The 20,435-nt window shown below is 40.0% G+C and overlaps 1 protein-coding gene across 2 annotated transcripts in view; it reads right to left on the bottom strand.

The window, feature by feature from the left end:
• SULF1 (sulfatase 1) overlaps window positions 1-7,859 on the bottom strand; it is a 168,905-nt gene extending 161,046 nt beyond the window's left edge. The window contains exon 1 of one of the 2 annotated variants that reach the window (XM_024102807.3): window positions 7,527-7,859. The gene's annotated coding sequence lies outside the window, so the exon portion shown is untranslated. The remainder of the gene's footprint in view (window positions 1-7,526) is intronic. The other variant, XM_065582119.1, reaches the window with a different exon arrangement.
• Window positions 7,860-20,435: the final 12,576 nt, after the last annotated feature.

Below are 20,435 nucleotides of genomic sequence, written 5' to 3'. Positions count from 1 at the left end.
CCTGCAAGATCTTTGATCTCCTTATATTTCTCCTCATCTTCCACCCCCCCACCCAGTAAGCACCAGTGCTTAATTTGTAATGAAAGAGGAGCTGGGGCTCCAGCAATTTTTTTTACATTCATAACTGATGCAGCAAGCCGAGAGGTGCCGGGGCTCAGCCTTGTTAAGCTCTGGCACAAATTAAGCACAGGTAAGCACTGTACCTTTGGGGATACTCTATCAGGTGGCAGCATACTTTACTATAATACAGTCAAATAATTTAGTATAAATGAAGTAGGCCCTAGATACTGCAATTATATCTGCCATCACAAACCCCTGTAGAGTCCCTTTGACTTGGATGAAGCTCCTAACAGGTGCACTGGTCTGAACTAATAGATTCAGTTGCAGGATCAGGGCCTTAATGTTGTAAACAACTAAGTCTTTTCATTGATCATTTGAAAGTAGGAAAAGTGACTGAATTCATCTCCAATTATTTTCTAAAATGGTTTAACCAGCTCTTCTCCTAATCTTTTAAATGCAATAGAGTCTCAGTAAATGCTATAAAAAGTTGAACGCTTATCCTGTGGAAGGTGAAGACGACAGATTCAAGCAACCGGTAAGCACTATTTCAAAGCCGTTTAGAGCAAGTTAATGCTCACCCCCATTTACTCATCATCCCTTGCTTGCAGGTTAACTTTAAAACCCAAAGGCCCCATTCATCTTCCTGTTACACTCAACCTTATACTCAGCTGAAAGACATTATATTCTAATAATTAAAGGTGCTTTTGCAAAGCAGCAAGTCAATGTACAGTTCTGCTTCACTTTTTCTTCTTTTTAATAATTTCTCTTCAGAGTTCATTTAAAGGGATAGGAGCGGTATACAGACACTTCAATATTCTGAGTCACAATGGAGCAATTCTCTCCATGAAACTAGATATTTTTTCTATGAAACTACACACATTTATCCCCTTACTCATCATGTTTGTCCATGCTTGAGACTCCATCCTCATTACAAGGCTCTGTTGTTACACACAGCTCTACAGTGTGGTGGCTGTCTGTTGCAATAAAACATTAAAAAGCCTATAGTATTCTTAGAAAATTTTTCAGAAATGCCACAGGGTTTGATCACAATGAAAGAGGGCAAAAGCCATTTTAAAAAATATATTTGCAAATTGCAGATACAGTATTGCCAATCCCAAGCATTCAAAAATGATGAGATTGGCTTAAAAGTGATAAGGCTTTATTTGTTTTTAAAATATATTTTGGGTTCTATTTACTTGCCTTGCACTTTCTGAAACTTTAGGTTGCAGTAACTTCATTTTTTCAAGTTTTTCTCTGCAACCATGAGGGCTAGATTTTTTTTTAAAATGAGCTCAGATTCTCATGTAACCTCTTGATCCCGATAGTTGGGGCTTAAAGAACAACACTAAATATCAGGAGACTTGTACTAAAATTGCAAGTACTGCAATTGGTAATACTACAGACATTTACATTCATAGGCTCACTAACACTTTTTTCTCTTTTTCAATGAAAATAGCTGAAAGCAGTGCATGTGCTGTAATAATGATCAGCTTCAAACACTGAAATTACAATATTGGAACATAGCATTGGCCCATTTTTGAGGAGGTTCTTGAGGAAAGCAACCTTCCTAATTCCCCACATGCCCATTCTCCAGAACCAAGTACTCACCATTCATGTACCAAAGTGCTCCCATTCTTCTCCATAGGCAAGGCACCCCAGCTGAACTTCATCTCTCCATGATGCACTGCAGCCACACAACTGCCATGTTTCACTGTGGTGCATCATGGGAAATGTAGTCCTACCAGGGAGTTCTTCCTATAGAGAACTGGAGTGTGAGGCACCAGAATGACAACTCCCACAAATCACCAGAATTGAAGTTTTTCAGTTTTCAGGTGTTCAGCTTTTCAATTAAAAAATTTAAAGTTCCATGGAAAATTGGATATTTCTAATAATTCCTCTGATATTTGGGTCCAAAAAGCAACTAGTCAACCAAATCCACAGTACAGCCCTGATTCTCTCTGACACAGCTCTACCTCAGAGCATGTAAACCTAGTTTTCAGGAAAATTACTGTGTCTCAAATTTTTAGTGTCACAACATGATGATGTTTTCCCATAGCCATCTCTACCTTTAGCTCTTTTACTTTTTATCCCTCAAACCATGCTCTTTTGCTAATAAACTTATTTTGATTTCTTATAAATCATCAGTACCATGTAATTTCAGTGAAGTGTATGCTTCTGGAAAGCTGACAGGCTGGAATGTTTCATTATCTCTGCGAAGGCAGCAAACCTAATACTTTTTTATGAGGGTCCAGTGAGAGGGTCTGGTCCCTGCAGCAGCATGATTTGGGGGCGAATTTGGGACTGGCAGGGTACTAAGTTCAACCTGCAAGAATAACCAGGTTGTGGAAAAGCCAGGGTGAGGCTTGTGAGCTGCTGGCAGGCTGTTGGGATTGGAGTTCTGGACCAAAACTGCACAGCTATAAGACACCCAGGGTTACAAGTACAGCGTTTTGTATCCGCGGATATCCGCAGACTATTTTTGTGGATTGCAGCGCGGATGCGGATACAAATTTTGTATCGACACAGAGCTCTGTGGCACACACTCACCCGAATGGAGCGGCTGTCATCCAGCTTGCAGGCTCCAGCTCAACTCTCTGAATCCCGCAGCAGCATGCTGGGCATTCTGGGAGTTGTAGTCCCCAGCTTGCTCAAAGGGAGGAGGTAAACAACAACTCCCAGAAGGGAGTGAGCCAAGCACCATTTTGAAGGTGAAGTTGTTCTTTAAATGAGCAGGTAGCAATGGCTGCATGCATTAAAGCCGCCGCAACCGCATAGAGGTGTTAGAGTTACCAATTTTCTGATTGCAGAAAACTGAACACCCTTGTCCGCCCCTTACCCTACCCCTAGACTCACCTCTGCCCTGCCTGTTCTCCAGGGCCCCACGCACTCCATCCCCATTCCTCAGTCACTTGTTTTCCCCCACCCCCTCTCTCTCACTCATTTTCATTGGGCTGGGGCAGGGTGTGGAGGGGGTGAGGGCTCTGGCTGGGGTTGCGGGCTCTGAGGTGGGGCCGGGGATGAGGGGTTTGAGGTGTGGGGGGGGCTCCAGGCTGGGGCAGGGGGTTGGGTGCAGGAGGGGTGAGGGCTCCAGCTGGGGATGAGTGATTTGGCATGCAGGAGGAGGCTCTGAGTTGGGGCCAAGGGGTTCAGAGGGTGAAAGGAGGTTGGGCACAGAAGGGGGTGAGGGGTGCAGGCTTCAGGCAGCGCTTCTCTCAGGCGGTACCCGGAAGCAGTGGCATGTCCTCCCCCTGCCCGGCTTCTATGTGGAGGTGCAGCCAGGCGGCGCTGCACGCTGCCCTACCTGCTGGCATCAGGGGGAGGGATAGCTCAGTGGTTTGAGCATTGGCCTGCTAAACCCAGGGTTGTGAGTTCAATCCTTGAGGGGGCCACTTGGGGATCTGGGGCAAAATCAGTACTTGGTCCTGCTAGTGAAGGCAGGGGGCTGGACTCGATGACCTTTCAAGGTCCCTTCCAGTTCTAGGAGATGGGATATCTCCATTAATAATCACCCCCACAGCTCCCATTGGCCGAATGGGAGCTGTGGAGCTGGTGCTTGGGGCGGGGGCAGCGCATGTAGGAGCCGGAGGAGGGGACATGATGCTGCTTCCGGAAGCCGCACAGAGCTAAGGCGAAGGCAGGCAGGGAGCTTGAATGACCACCCTGATTTTGGGGAACTACAGATATTGAGAGTAATTTCGGCCTTTGTACAAATAGGATCACTTTTCTAGGCCTTTTAGTTGTGAAGATAGCTATTCATAGTGTTATGCATCTTCAAGGATAACAGGTGGTAAGTTGGGCACTCTCTCATAATACAAGAACCTAGGGAGACTCAAAATAAAAAAGAAAACTAATGAGGAATTTTTGAACATGAACACTCTTCCGTGAGATATTGAGGCAAACACCTTCACAGAAAAGTCCACTAATTTAGTTCTTTTTGCTTCACCATAGACTTGTCACTGAATTCCCATTCCCTGTTTAATTTTGCAGCTCTCAGGGCAGTCAGAGTGAAGTCCTCAACTGTTACCACATCGATTTACCTCTCCTCTCAAATGAATCCCTAAATGTCATGGTTTTATATATTTTTAAAAAGCTATGAAAATCACAAAATCCGTGACTCCCATGACATCTATGACAAGAGTGAAACCTTGTATGCATAAAGATAAACCCTGTCATAACATTTAAAACTCGTCATACTCCCTGGATAGTACTATAAAATTGAATGCACTGTGTAATGTACAGAATACTAGATAATAATCATTCAGAATTCTCTGTAATAAAATGATATAGTCAGAATAGAATTAGCAAATCATTCAAAAATCATTCTTTCCATAGCTGCCTAACTTCCTATGAGTGTGGGTTTATAATGTCTTCCACATTTGGAAATAATGTCTCAGCATCACAAAATTTTAAATAGTTTGCTTTTATCGGTCCCTGCCTGCACTGAGAACTGTGATTATAACTCTCACACCAATACTTGCCATGTATATCCCTTTCCTACTAATGCTGTCCTATTTAGCCTGTTTTTTTTAAAGTATTTACACACCACTTGAAAAAATACCAACTTTTTAAAAAAATGTGAATTTACACCAAGCATATTTAAGCTTCTCTCTCTGAAACTGAGTCACGCCAGAGAAAGCTCAAGGAAGGCATGCCAGTATGAAACTTCAACTGCTGCGGCTTATGACCTGAACAAGCTTACCCACCTTGATTATAAAGTGCTAAAAAGAGGAAGCCCCTGACAACTAACAAGATGGCACATAATTAAGACAACCCACAGCAAAACACATTCTGGCTGGAAAAGAAAGTTCTTGGGCTCTGACTTTTGCTTGCAGCACTGGGTAAAAAAAAAAAAAAAAAGATACTTAGGGAAAACAACTACAAAGTCAGTCTGTATCTGACCCAGTGTTCACTGAGGAGGAACATGGAAAAAAAATCCGATTTCATTTAGAGTAAATCTCCCATATCACAAGAACAACTGGTAATACAGACATGCCTGGTATGTTCAACGTTCTACCAAGCAAACTAGCAGCAACAAAAATGCAGTTTTCATGCAGCAATTTTTAGATCTTTTTTGTACCTCTGGAATTTCTGACCTTGTGTGTCTATTGGTAGATCTGTTGGGGGCACAGCAGTTGTATTGGTCCAACTCTTTTTTCAGATTATTTTTAACTCACTATGAGGGACATCTTTGTGAGCTCTGAACACTTTTACAGCTGTTGGGATGCTAATGGGAACTTCATGTGTACCCAGCACAAGTGCTCTCAAGAAGAAAACAAATGTCAAACTGAGGTATGTGGAAGTCGCCATAAATATGTCTTTGAATGTTTACCATCTGGAACAGTAGATTACATTTTGACAAGAAGCTGGACTACCCTGTGGGCATTGTCTTTTAAACAGCCCCATCATTACAAGGGAAGGGAAAACATGATTTAATGTCCCCACTTTCTTCATAAGCTTTTCTGATGATGTTGGGCAAACTATTTTTCAATAGTAAAATAATAAAAAAGATGGACGTATATTTATCCAAACATTTTCTTAAAAGATTAGATCTGATGACCCATCTGACAGAAATCCATGGAGAAGGCAGCCTTATAATTAGACTGTGACAGCAGAATGTGCAGTGCAATTCACATTCCTGAAACTGCTGCACCTTGTCTTTGTTAGCAGGCTAAGCCATATCTTCATGGACAGAAGCTGTCTTAAGGGACTTCACATCAACCAAAAACGGGTAGAATAAAGTGAAGAAATCAAGTTTAAAGTTAAAGTAGTTTATTCCTTGTATAGAAGGTTTTAACACAAGCCTAGTTTGGTATTTTGTTTAAAAAAAAACAAAAACCCTGCAAAAGTTTCCACTGCTCATTAGAAAGAAAAACTGGGCTGAGTGAAAAATCAATATGCTCCAATTTCTTCACTCAACCCCACTCAGGTTATGCTGTCTTATTAGGCTTTAGCTAATACTCTCTTTAAAATTGCTGTGGGTCATTTATGAGGATACAGTCTTATTAAAGAATGTGTTTGAAAATACAAGCTGAGAACAATCTGTAAAGCAGCCAAACAGCCTGTTTAAAAAAAAAAAAAAAAAAAAAGTTGGTTTGAGGCAAAAATATATGTGCAACTTGAAACATGGTTTTATGGGCATCGTTACACAGTTGAGTGCCAAAATCACAAAGCACCAGCCATAAATCCCCTTGCTCAGCCTACTAAACGGATCTTATTTCAGAACAGATTACATACAGAATATCTCACCTGTATATGGTGAGGACAGTGTTAGATTTCTTTCACAAATGGGAGAAACCAATCATTCATGAGCACCACAGGTGTGAGAGAGTTACTGTATGGAAGATCTGTTATAGTGGCAAAAGGTAACATATAATTTAGTTACTCTTTAAGGGAAGCCTTTTTAAAGGATTTATTTTAAAAGAAGCCACTTCAGCCTTCAGTACCTGTCAAAATAGAGAGACTAGAGGAATAAACTGGGAAGATTAATTCTAAAATATCCAGAATCTAATTTGTGATCACTTTTTAGGCTTTTTATTTAATTTGGTGGCTTTTTTCTCCCCAGATACCAGTGAAATTAATAGTCATTAAATGAAAGTGACAGTAAGTACTTACAGTGACTAATTTCTAATTAAATTTCTGCCTCTCTTCATGCCTAACGGTAAAAATCCCTTTACATTTAATTAACACTTCAGATAGCCTGTTTAGAATCTATAAATATAGGCGGCCTTTAATGATCCGTTATAGTGATGCTACTTAGTTTTCAGTGACTTGTAAAACTTTCACAAACAGATCTGCAAATGAATTACATCCATCTGCTCTGCTGCAGCTGCAAGCGCTGTATTACATTGTATTCTCTCACTTCCTCCTTTTTCTGCTTCTTTCCTAACTTTAAATCCATGTGTAAGCCGAGCTAACTATACTCCAATCATCAGGAGCCCAGCCAGGTCTCTATAAAGGAGTCTTCAAACTTTACAGACATATCAAATGTACTTTCAAAACATTTTGGTTCCTTTCACAATGAGGCAGAGACAGTCTACGCTGCCTAAAAGCAGTTAAGCATCTTGTCAGAATCTCAGAAAAACCATGCTAGGATTTTTTCCCCCAATACTTTTCACTAATTCATTAATGTAAACATAGAAATGAAACTACTATTACAGCACTGGGGATCTCTCATTTACTGAAGGTTCTTAGCACATGTGAGAGAGCGAGGGGGAGACATTAAGTAGTAGATACACTGCTCCAAAAGAGATTTTCTAATCTACACCTTCAAAAGCGTGACCTTAAATGCATTAAGAGTGTTAGTTCTATGAAGACAGCCAAGCATCAAGCTATGTTCGCAGTTATCTGTCAGCCATACAATAGCTGCATTGATAAGGCAGCAGCAACTGGCTTTGACAAGTGTGCTGTGCTAGCATTCCATTCAAAACTATGGGGGGGGGGGAGGCATTAAATGTCTTTTACTTTACCTGAACAAACTGCTTTTCTTTTAGCTGCTGAAAATGAATCCTCCCTCTTCTCCCAAAAGCTAAATAGCTCTTCTTTTGCTTGCAACTCACACTTGCAGAAGACCACACAGCTCCAGCAAGGCAGCCTCCGTTCCCTAATCCCCACTCGAATGTGATGACACACACTAACCCCAACCATCTGTTGAAACACGTCCTCAAGCACTCAGCACAGTGGTGTGTCAAGACGGGCTGCCCAATCCAATCGCTGGGGCTGGGTGTCTCTTAAGGAGCTGGAGGCAGAGACAAGGACAGAAACTGTAGCTCTGAGAAATCTTAGCAAAGTAACCTGAGATTTTGGGAGAGAAAAGGGCGGCTATAAAGTAGAAGTGGGAGGTGCTGGTGGGAAGGTAGAGGGAGTGGATTGTTCTGGTGGCCAGTTGTGTTATTTCTCACAACTCCTTGTATTCCCAAGGGACCATTGGGACCCTCACAGTAGGATGCACAGAAGCACAACAGCGACAGTAAAATCTTTTTATTGCCGGTCTATTGAGGGCAATCTCCTCTGAGACACACTTTCCTAAAAAGAGATAAAAGATGCAGCTTGAGATCCTGATAAAGTGTTAATGTGGGAGTCGTTTGCACGGAAATGTGACATTTGCATCTTGAAATCCAAACTCCCACCTTCCCATGATTACACTGTGGCTGCCTCTAGCATTCCAAGGGAAAAGAAGGGAGAGGCAGCTAAAAAGCATAACGTTTTTATACAGCATAGAGGTCTGCACTGTTTACCACAAGTCTATACTTCTCAATATTAAATGTCGATATGTGGATTTCTATTAATCTTAAACAGCACATTTTCAAGGGCTAAAAGTTGGTTACTCCTATTATTTTCAAAATTGTCTTCTTGAACATGCAAAGTTTTTGTAACGATTAAAACTAACAGAAATGTCTCTTCATTCTGTGATTAAAAGCACATTCCAAATAACTCATGGACTACTTTCCTTTAAAGTTTTATTTTCCAGATTCTGATCAAACCAGGACAGTATCGTTTCCCCCTTCTATTCCGGCTGACTCTCCCACCCCTCTCTCACACTCACTCTTTCAAATGGAGATGTCCTCAGAAATTTTAATTCTACAGAGATAATTTCCCTTACATGTAAGCATTCTATATCCAGTACATGCAAGTTCTCAGGCATCGGGATTTGGGATATCTGGGTTCTGTTCCTGGCTGTGACCTTGTGCCAATTTCTGTGCCTCAGTTTCCTATCTATAAAATGGGGTAGTGATACTTCTTTACTTCACCGGGATGCCTTAAGGATAAATTCATTAATTTATGTGAGAAACTCAGATACTACTGATAAGTGCCCCAGAAAAGCCTATACAACAAATAAATGCTTCCTTCCTTGTTCACTGAAATAGGATGGTGAGAGAGAGAGAAAAACAAAACAAAAAACCACCCAAGGATTCTTTACTTTGTTACCAAGTGCCTGACTTGCAGTTTGCATTAAATCTACATTTCACATTATGACAGATGTTGCATTTCTTTGAACTGGGAAAGGAAAAGCTAAAAGGAGAAGTGTCATTCTGGCATTAAAGGTTATTCCAAAAAGTGCTAAAATCCAATGTGTAGAACGGTTTGCAACTGTAAACAGTTTTAATACACTCTGCACAGCCATCTAAAAGAGAATATCTTAAAGCCCAGAAAGGTTGATTTGGTTTGCTTGTTCTTTAATACCATGGGCACGTTGTTGGAGGCTATTTTAGAATCAGTAGTAGGGGAAAAAAATGAAACATTTTATAAAACATGAGGTTAGTGAGTTATATGAGTGTGCTCAGTTAATAGTTGCCATAGTTGACCTGTAGAAAAAAAGAAAAGAAAAGAAGCACTAGAGAGTCCTGATTGCATTTGTTCAAGTTCTTCCCAGAAGTGATTATATGGTGTCTGTTTCAGCCTATTAAATTGAAACTGCCTTCACAGATGTTGGGTATTCACTAAAACACAACTCCTTAATCTGCTAAATCCAGAAAAACAAGCAACAGAAAAATATTTTCAACAATGCTAAGTGGCAAGGCAGGGATGAAACTACTGTCCCCTTGGGTATCATAAGATTTTAAACAGTGACAATTATTGCTTCAAGGCAGGTTTTTTTTTTTTTTTTTATCCTACCAGACTGAGGTCTGGAAAGAGTCTGGATAACTTTGTAGATTCAGAAAACCCTGGAGGCATTATTAAACTAGTTTGTGTTCTCTTTAACAATATTTTGAGTACAAAAGAAAGAACCTGCAAAAGTGCTGAATAATAATTTTACCAGTATTGTATTAGTAATGCAGAATGTATTAAAAATGCAGAACAGTCAGATGTGGAACATCAAAGACACAAAAACAATTATATATCATCTTAGATTCTGAATCTTTGCATAAATCATTGATCATCTGAGGACTTGCTCTATTCTATGTCTGCCATATGAGAAGTAACTAAATGTTGATATTTTAAGCTAGCTTTAGTTAAAATTGTTATATTTCATTCTAGCAATATGAAAGGCAATTATGTACAATAAAAGCATTTTGATATAATGCTTATGTACCCACGTGGACACCCTCATTATATGTGTGTGTACATATACATATGGTAGGTATCTTACACACATACTTGGACCTAATTCTGTTATCATTTCTTTATATCAGTCTAAATCAGGTGTATCTCCACTGATGGCAATGACGTTACAACAGTGTAAAAGTGGCATGAGATCATAAAGAGGACTCACAATTGTGTATTTTACACACACAAACACACAACAGTCTTCAAAGAGCTTTTTCTCTAACAAAACTTGAATTACAAACTTTCACCTCCAAAAACAAAGTTAGTTACAACCTTTAAGCATTATGCATGATCATGTTTTCAAATAAAAAACTGCTGCTGATTTTGTAGGATAACGTAACTGCTTCTCCTGTGACTGAAGCTAGATTTAGTTTGCAGTAGAAGTGACTGTTTATATCAACTAGACTTTTCCATTATTTTCCCTGTACCCCAACTACCATCTGCAAAGAATTTAGGTTTTAAAAGTGAAATTAAAGCTTCACTGAAAGAACTGTACCTGAAATATTGTTAAAATAATGCATCAGAAAACACATTCTCAGGTTGACTCTCAAAACAGTGAACTCCTTGCAGTGTCAGACTGACCCCACTCGGATAAGACTTGTAACAAAGTGAATAATGCACTGTTGTAAGTAACTCAAGACAGTACTAATATGCAAGATTAATTGTAGGTAACTGTGATATTGAAAAATAGTCACTCCTGTTTTATTCCCACAGTTAACATGTCTCTTCACTTATTAGCTCCAAGTAGTCTCCATGGTAACCAACCAGCCCTTGTAAGTCAGTGCAATGAGCTTCACTCATCTTTGTCTAGACTCGTCCCCTCCACAGATGGCATTGGCAGTTCAGTTTTGTATATGCATGTACACACACACACACACACACACACACACAAAAGTTAAATGTAATTTATGGTAAGCTTACAGTTTTAAACTCTCAAAAGTAACAGAATGCAACCTTCATGGTACTTACAGAGACTTTAATTCATCCATACTAACAGGCACGAGACCCACTCTTGCCTTCACTGTATCCCCATAACTCCTGTTGGAGTCAATTAGACTTCTACATGCATATATAAGGATAGAACTGGTTCCCCTGTTTATTAAATTACAGCTAAAACGCCATGGATAGATAATCCAGGTATTACCTGGGTCAAATTCTGGCTTCAGACATGTATACACACACACACTCCTGTTGAAATCAATGGGAGATGCATGCATGTATCCAAGAGTAGAGTGTGCCCATTCAGTAAGTCTTGGTCCCCATGTGTACTATGGGAAAGTTAAAGTTCCTAAAAACTTCAGCCAAGATTTTAAAAGATTAGGTACCTAAAGTTGGGCTGCTAATTTTTGATTATTTCAAAATCATGAAGCACACAGTAGCTCCTACTGACGTCAACAGGAACTGCAGGTGCTCAGTACCTTTGAATAATCAGGCCACTTTTACTTTAATCCATATTTAGAAACCAGTTTTGAAAATTCTGGCACACACACACACACATTTTGTATGAGAGGTGTGTATGTGTGTGTGCACACCCCCCCCATACAAAAATAAATAAGTTAAAAGAATGCTATTAAGGTTAGACAATCAAGAATTCAGTTTAGGAATTGCCAGAATTAAAATTACTTCTCAGTACAAAGGATGGCTGGTACTAACATAGTTGATTTTTTTAATGTAGTTTCTTAGGATTTATGTTTTGTTCTGCATTCTTCTTCAAAAATAGAAAAAGAAAGGAAAATTATAAAAAATAACTAGTTATATTAAGTGCAACTATAACTGGTCTTCAGGGTTGGAATGTTAGAAACAGACCTTGGGTAGATGGAAAAGTGGGCAGAGTGCAGGTGAGGTGGTCAAAAGTTCATAATAAGGTCAATTTATCACAGGGCTCTGCAATTTATCAAAAGATTGCCACCACTACCACCCCCACACAGACGAAGGTCAAAGGAGAATTGCAGTGGTTGTCAATCCCAAATTTGTGTTGCTTCACTTGCATCATCTGCACATTTTTTTCTTAGTTATTGCTTTTCCCTCTAGCAACTGATTGCTTAGTAATTTATTTTCAAATAAACCAATACTATACAAAAAACTAATTAAACAAGAGTACCTCTCACATAAAACTGTTTAATGGATGTCTTAGTCAAAGTGAAGAAAACCCGCCAAACAACCAACCAAAAAAATCACTTATTTTTCATGTCATCCTTAAGAAACAGAAAAAGCTAGCAAGACGTTTTTCCAGACTAGGGACTAACATGAAGATTTAATGTACTTGAGAAACTGTGGTTCTTTTCCCCATTGCTGTCAGTTGGCCAAGAATCCCAACCCCAGCCCAGTAAACAAGTGATCAGTGAGAGTCTGAGGAGAGCTCACTCCGCCTGACACTTAAAAGGGCAGAGGCAAATGGAGGAAGGAAAATCAACAGTCTTAAAGCAGTCAGCACTAGATTCGTGATTCCATGGTCACTAGTATAGAAAGTGCTTAGGGGAGAGGATATGTGAGTCCTACAATGCTTTAAACTGTGAGAACTCAGTGAGCTATGGGCTCTCATAATTTGTACTGACTTCATATTTTTGGACCCCACTCAATTTCATTACAGCAAAATTTTGAGGTAAACCATCCAAAACTTATAGCAAAATTGAAAATATGCCAGCAACTTAGTTAGAAGACAAAATGTCTGGGTTGGCTTTTAGTGTTAAATATTAGCAAACTGGGGACAAATAATCATCTTTAAGTCTCTCCATCTTACATAGTTCTCATCACTCATCCTCTCCCTCCCAGGTCCAAACCTTGTAATGGCACACACACACACACACAAAATTCAAAACAACAACAAAAAAAGTGAAGGGCAAGAATGATTGATAAGTTAAACTCACCAGACTCTGTAAAAACTTTCATTATGAAGGTTCAGCCTGACCATTTCCCCGTGAGACTGCCTCTAATATTACATATAATCAAGGTACTACTTGCCTAAGAAAACAATAAGATCACCAATGTTGCTCTGGACAGAGCGTGGGAATACACACAGTTTCACATACGGATTCATTTTTTCCCTAGAAGTTCAAGGAAGTAACAGTTGTCCTTTTATTTTTACAGTGACAATTGATCACCAACATCCCATAACACTTCAAGAAAGTATTAGTTAACCCCTTTGCAATCTCATCTAGAGCCAGATTGTGAGAGGCCCTTGCAAGGGTGTATGGGAGCGGAGGCCGCACAGAAAGACTTCACCCTCTACAACTGCACAAGCCTCTTTTCTTAGGCTTTTGGGGAAGCACAGGGATTGCTCATTATTACTCCTGCTCCCACCTCCACCCATGAACTACCTGAAAAGGGGGCACATGTATCATAGGGAGTATTATCTGCACACTTCCAATGTGGAAGGAGCAAGACCAGGAGAGAAAGTGCCTGCCGGAGCCAAAATTTCCCTGGTGCTCTCTCTGGGGCAATGGGAACCACCTCCTATAGAGGGAGATGACATAAATGCCAAGATCCATCCCCAAATGTGCAAGTATAGACAGGGCCCTCTGTACTAGCAATTCTGAGGCTAAAGGCCCTTTGTTGCTAGTCCCCATACAAATAGGAACCAAGTCACATGGCAAATTCAGGAAGCAAACAGTAACAGCACGGAAATGTGAACTGCCCAATGTACCTTAAATGGCCAACTGAAATGGAGATGGTCAGGCATTTTTTTGAGAAACATTTTTAGTTGAAAAATGCTGATTCATCAGAACTGAAATGCTTTGCAGAAACACATCAGCTTCTATGGGAAGGTTTCTCAGGCCCAGGATGGAATTTCTGGTCAGAAAGTGGGGAAAAACCCACCTCTCCAAAATAGCCTGCTCTGTCTGTTTCAGATCAGAGACTTGAATCCAGTTTTGCTATGACCTAGCTGCCTACCCTAACCACCAGGCTATAGAGTGAATCTCTCTTGCCCACAATATATTTATTTATACAAAAGCAAACAGCTCCAACAGGAGTGATTGAGCGAGAAGCACTCACACTAATTATTGACCACTAGTTAGGCCATTCCCCTTGGATGTGGGAGACCTAAGTTCAAGTACCTCCTCTGACTGATTTAGAAGCACTCTGGGATAGGTGGGTTGTAGTCTCTCTCTCTCTCCTTTCCTCATGAACATTTTTGAAAGGTCTGTTTTTGGTTCTTATAGAGAATAAAACCAAATGTTGAAACCTCAAAATATTTCTCAAAATAGAACTCTTGTTTTCTGGTCAGTCATACTCTGAGACCTAAAGATGACAATTTAAATGTATCCGATTAGCTGTTTGTTTCTGGTAAAAAGAGATAATGCACTTCTCCCATAAACCCAAAATATTTACTATGCTTTCTTAGGCCTCTATAGCTCTGTATTTCTTGACTCCATTGCCAAAACCTCCAGTTTACTTCCTGCAAACTCCCACAACTCACTTCTGTGTTGTCACTACAAAAATCTGCAAAAACAGAAAAAATGAAAATGTAGGGAGAGTGTAAAAATAATATCAGCATAAATAAGGCAGGGACTCCAGAGTTGATTGGATTATTTGATAACTAGTCAATAAAGCCTCCATTTTAAAATTGAAATTAAGCTCCCATAGAATTTCCTGACTGCTGAACTAGAGTATCCCAGAAACATAATAATTGCCAGGGTGGATAAGATCAGCTGTCCATGCAGCCCAGTATCCTTCCTCCAATGGTGGCCAGTACCATGTGCTTCAGAAGAAGGTGGACAAAACCCTGCACTAGGCAGTCGTGTAATAATCTGCCCATAGAGAATATTTCTTCCTAACCTCCCTCAGTCATAGGTTGGTTTAGGCTCTGAAGCATGTTTTCTGATCTTGTTTAAAAAATCCTTATTATTGTAACTCTAGCTATGCTCGTTACCCATCTAACTGTTCAATCCAGTTTTGAATCCCATTAAACTATTAGCTTTGATATTGTATCAGTGAGTTCCATGAATTAATTGTACATTGTATGGAAAAGTATTTCTTTTTATTAGTTTCAAATTTTCTGCCAGTCACTTTAATTGAATGTCAGAGAAGTGCCAGGTCTGCATTCGCTATACCATTCAGTATTCTGTGTATTTTTATCATGTCCTCATTTATTTGCCACCTCTTTCCAGTAAACATCATATATTATATACAAAGTTGAACTGATATCCTTATCCTGGGTAGCTTCTTGCTGAGCAGCATTAAGTCACTTTGCACCAGGGGTTGGCTGTAGCCAGAGTCCAACAGACTCTGGGGTTTTCCTATTAACCCAAATGGGAAATGTAAACTTGGGGGTATTCACTGGACACCTGCTGGAAGTCGCCATGATTACACTGCATGTTGGGACAGTCCCAAGGTATGAGTGGAAAGCCCCAGCCACTGCCTGGAAGTAACTTTTGCAACAAATATCATCCTGCTCCGACCAGCTAGTTGTCAATGTCCAGAGGCCTTTCTGGAGGGTGCTCAGGGAAACCTTCCTTCTCTTCTCCCCTTCAACTCTTCCTGTTCTGTGAAAGCAAAATCCATTATAGTGTCTATAACTGGGCCATGGTAGTCTATTTCCTGGCTCTTCTTGTGTCTAGCCTAATCCAGACCCTCCTTTCATGGCTCATGCAGGTCTATGCAACCATTATTTACTATTAACACCAACCTAATGACAGAGTGTGTCCCCAGGTGTTTCACACCTGGGAGAGAATTTTAAAGGAACTGCAGTGAGAAGTTGTACTACTTGGTTTATAGTTCTATTTTAGGAATAGGTCAGAGGGAGCAAGAGATAGTCCATGTGGTTTGCAGATCACTCTTCCTTTCTCTCCCTCCCTCCATTATACCTGCAACTGGGGGGAGGATGAAGCCAGACAACTGTCTGGTGTTTTGGGGATAGTGCAAAAGGCATGATTTCCTACCATCCCACTTCTGATTTTTGCATGGCTGGTTTGTCCTTGTTCGAAGGCTGCTCACAGAGCTGACCAGGGGATAACCATTTGGTTTTGCAGCAACTTTCAAGATTTTAAAATGTCTTTTGGTTCCACATTGTAACAAAACCAAAACTTTTGAACATTTTCACAGAAATGGAATTGTGTCCAAGGGTCTGTTTTTGAATGGAGAGCCTCAGGCTTTTGATTCAGGAAGAAGTGTGGAAATGTCAGTCAATGAATCCTAGCGGTTAGGGCACTGGCCTGGAATGTGGGAGATCCAGGTTCAAGTCCCTGCTCTGCTTGATTCAAAGCAGCATTCTTCCATCCCTGATTACTCCTACTCACATGTAGAACTGACCAAGAGACTTGAACCTAGGTCCCTGACCAGTTCCCCAGTCACCAGGCCATAGAATGAAACCGTCTCTTTCTCCCACCCCCATCCTGTTTCAATGAAACAGCTATTTCAATTAAATAAAATGTCATTGGAAATGTTCCAACCAGCCATAGCTGTGCACACTGCACAGTTAACTCCAGCCCTAGACCAGCTTTGTGATTAATGGGGATCCAAGTTCTCTTTCACACACACTTAACACAATTCAGACCATGAGATGCTCCCCTGGTCCGACTACAAAATGGCAATAAAAAAGTAACAAGTTATTGTCCTCCTCCTGGAGTTGGAGATAGGATGTGCTTGTGAGATGCAGGCTTTCCATGGACAAAGGAACACCAAAATATAGGCACCGTTAGTGGGCACTTGCTTTGTGGTTACTTAAGGTCAACCCTGCCTATGAACACTTCTGTAACTCCCACTTGGGGTAGAGTTTTTGGTGCTGACAGAAGCAGATAGACCAAGAATCAGGATTAGTGTCTCTGGAGAGCAGTTCATATTTGTTTCTAGAGAGCTTCAAGCAGAGTGACCTTTCCCTTAAATAAGATACAGAAACAGCATCAATGGGCTCCCAATGCTTGTGCTGCTCATAAAGCCAGGAATATATTGTGGTAGGGAGGGCTCTGAAATTTCCTCTCTTTGCGGCATTAAGAAAGGTAACATGGTGCCACTACTTCACAGTAAGAAGAAGAACAGGAGGACTTGTGGCACCTTAGAGACTAACAAATTTATTAGAGCATAAGCTTTCGTGGACTATAGCCCACTTCTAGCATTCTTGCCTGATAAATGCATGCGAAGGTTCTCTGAGAAGCAGATGGAAAGCAGCTGCATGTAGATATCCACTGAGATCATGGCCTTGTTAAGAAACCAAATCTTGCAGATGTTAAAATTTCTACTTTACCTTCTGAATAAAATCCACATAGGAATTCTATTTTAAATATACCCAGCTCGTTGTTTGTTACAGAGACCCTCCTTTTTTGTAATAGCAGATGAAGTTTCAATGAAGAAAAACATGAATGACACTGACAGAAACACTTGAAATAATCCCAAGTTATTGATCTAGCATCATGCTATTATGGCCCTAATCCCACAGTCACACCAGATAGGCAGAACCTTACTGAAATCGATCAGGTTCCCCATAGACACAAACATCCACTCGCCTGACTCTAGCTGCAGAACCTGGACCCATGTGTGCATGTAGCTGTTGATCCATCAGCAGCACCCAGGACATAGTAAGAAGATAACTTTTCAAAAGCCGTATCACACCAGCAATAATAACGATGTGCTACTAAACAAAATGTTAATGTTAACTACAGATCATGCTACATAGACAGCCCTGAAAATCCTGTTTTCCCCCTCTTTACAAAAGTAACAAACCAAACAAAAGTAATGGAGTTTATTGGCTATTTTGGAAGTGGCTTAGACTGAGGATCTGATCTGTCTCTTTCACGGGCTTAAGGAAACCAGTGGCAAGACATTTGCCCATTGAATGAGAGTTGTCATTAACTTATCCTTTAGTCATTTTAATAACATGTTTTTCCATTATAAATCAAGTACATTTTCTTTGAAATAAAGAGAAGTAGCCCGTTAAAATACAATTTTGTTGATTTTGAAGGAGTTAAGACTGTTTGGTGTAGATTTTCCTCCCATGCCACTGCCTTTCTTGAAATTAGCACAACCTAAAGCAGCTTGCGTGAACTCTTTCTTATGCTAAACAGACCTTGTTAGTTTAATGAACAAAAGCTTTGATTGTAAATGTAAATATGTGTGAGAATCTAGAGTCAAAGTACTTGGTGGCTTTTTTTTTGAATGACTTGGATCGGTGCAGGTTTCCAAATAAAGATTTTAATTGCATCCACTTGCACCGATTACAATATCAAAGCACAGAAGTTATAAAAACAGAAGGTTCATGCACAATGGTTATTTCACTGTCTGTTTTGAAAACAGACTAAACTCAGTTATAACGATCATTTCTCTAAAGCACTTTAAAGATGATCAGTAACAGAACGGTCTGTGGTTTTTAACTCAAAACGCAACATAAAATCACTCTAGCCTAGCATCCAAATTTTGCTCTTGTTAACATTCACAACACAATGGAATTTCAATGGAAAGTACATGTATTTAATTAAGGGCAGAATTTAAATAATGTTATAAATACAATTTTAATACCTAGTTCCAGAATTTAAATAATGTTATAAATACAGTTTTAATACCTAGTTCCAAATGTTTCAGTGCTCATAAGATGTGGTTTCTGTGGGATGACACCCATCACATTAACTTACATTTTGATGGAATAACAGCGTTTAGTACTTACACAGTGCAGGACCACACTAATTCACACTGATGACCAAGAAACCCATCACAGATCACCAAGGTTTGCAAATTAATGAATAAGGGGAAATCTTCAAAGGCATGGAAGGGAATTAGGTGCTATCTCCCATTGATTATCAATGAGAGCCCTTTGTGCTCTTGAAAAATCTGCCCTTAAGTGAACTAAAGTAATTAAAACAAACAAAGATTCTACATCACAATATGTATTTTGATCATTTATTTTAACAATTGTAATTATGTTGTATTTATATTTTATAATTTCCTGATATAAGATATAGTATGTTTATTGTATAAATAAATGATGTCTCAACCTTTGATGAGAAGTGGGAAAGAACATATTTTTTTTGTTCCAAAAGTGGATGAATGAGGTTCTACTGTAGTGCTTTACAATTTCAAGGAGCTTTGAAAACGTTACGTAAAAAATATTGTACATCCAGGCCCCATTCCCACAAAAAGAACCAGGCAAGTGGACCATGCTGCCTGCTTGGAGCCTCATTGACTTTAATGGGGCTCAGCACAGGCACAAGGGTTCACTCATGCAGTTCTCTTTACAGGATTAGGGCGTTATCTCCTTCATCCAAGATCTGAAAGCTCTTACAAAGGTGAGTATTGTTCTCATTTTACAGATGGGGAAAATAGTTAAGCTAAGCAACCTGACAAGTTCACACAGCAAGCTATTGGGAGGGTCAGGAGAACTCTCAGTCATATACTTAGTTTATAGGAATACTAGTCTTTCTATAACTTGTGTTGATTTAACGCCTTGTTTCCCCCCCCCCCCCCCGTTCCTTATCAAAGACCCAATTCTGTCTCCCTTACTCATGCTGAGTAGTTCCACTGAAATCAACGGGACTACTCATGGAGTAAAGAGCTGCTCAAGGTGAAGAAATAGAGCATAATCAGATCTCAAATCAGCATACTATGTACATTTCAGCCACAATCTCTAATAAAGTGGCCAACTTTTGTACTCAGATACATGATTTGTGTTGCTGCACTTCTGAGGATTTACAGGGAATTTCAGCTTCAGATATGTTTAAACTGGCTGTTTTACTGAAATCTCATTTCTGTCCAGTCCCGTTCTCAGGTTTACATTGGTGTATAGAAGCTCCTAATGTCTGACAGATGGAGACTTGGAGAAGAAGGAGATGGACAGAGATGGAAAGTGTGGGAAAGGAGATATTTGCTCTAGTATTCCCACCAAAAGCCGGACCTAAGAGGTGCTGAATGCCCCTCAATTCCCAATGTATGTGTGTCAGAGAGAGAGAGAGAGAGAGAAAGAGAGAGAAAATTGGGTCCAGAGATGTTACTATATGTTAAAAAATGGTGCGAGGAGACCAAGAATAACAATGTGTGATTTTTTCAGCCATGTTTAAAATGGGATAATAAAAGTGGGGAAGGATGAGGACATTCATCTCAGACTCTATCTCCACCAATCAGTAGTGGGGATTAAACAGAGAGTGACATGTAACACACACTTGAGGATAACTCACTCAGGCACTAAATACACTTTTTAGGAGCTGAAACCCCCAAATGGTAATCGTAAGTTACAAACTGCATCAGCTGCAATCTTTTCTCATGTCCACTACTGCTTTCTTCCTTCTGGCCTTACGTTCAAAAGAGTTAAAGGGGCAGATTCTCAATTCATGTTCAGGACATTTACACTGCTCAGGTGATACAAAGGGGCCAGATTCTAGCCTCAAAGACCAGCAGGGAATTCCGCGGGC

The sequence above is a fragment of the Chrysemys picta genome, chromosome 2 (genome assembly GCF_011386835.1).
Source record: "Chrysemys picta bellii isolate R12L10 chromosome 2, ASM1138683v2, whole genome shotgun sequence".
Lineage (NCBI taxonomy): Eukaryota > Metazoa > Chordata > Testudines > Emydidae > Chrysemys > Chrysemys picta.
The sequence above is the reverse complement of the archived record's forward strand: the minus strand, read 5'-3'. Positions and strand labels throughout refer to the sequence as shown.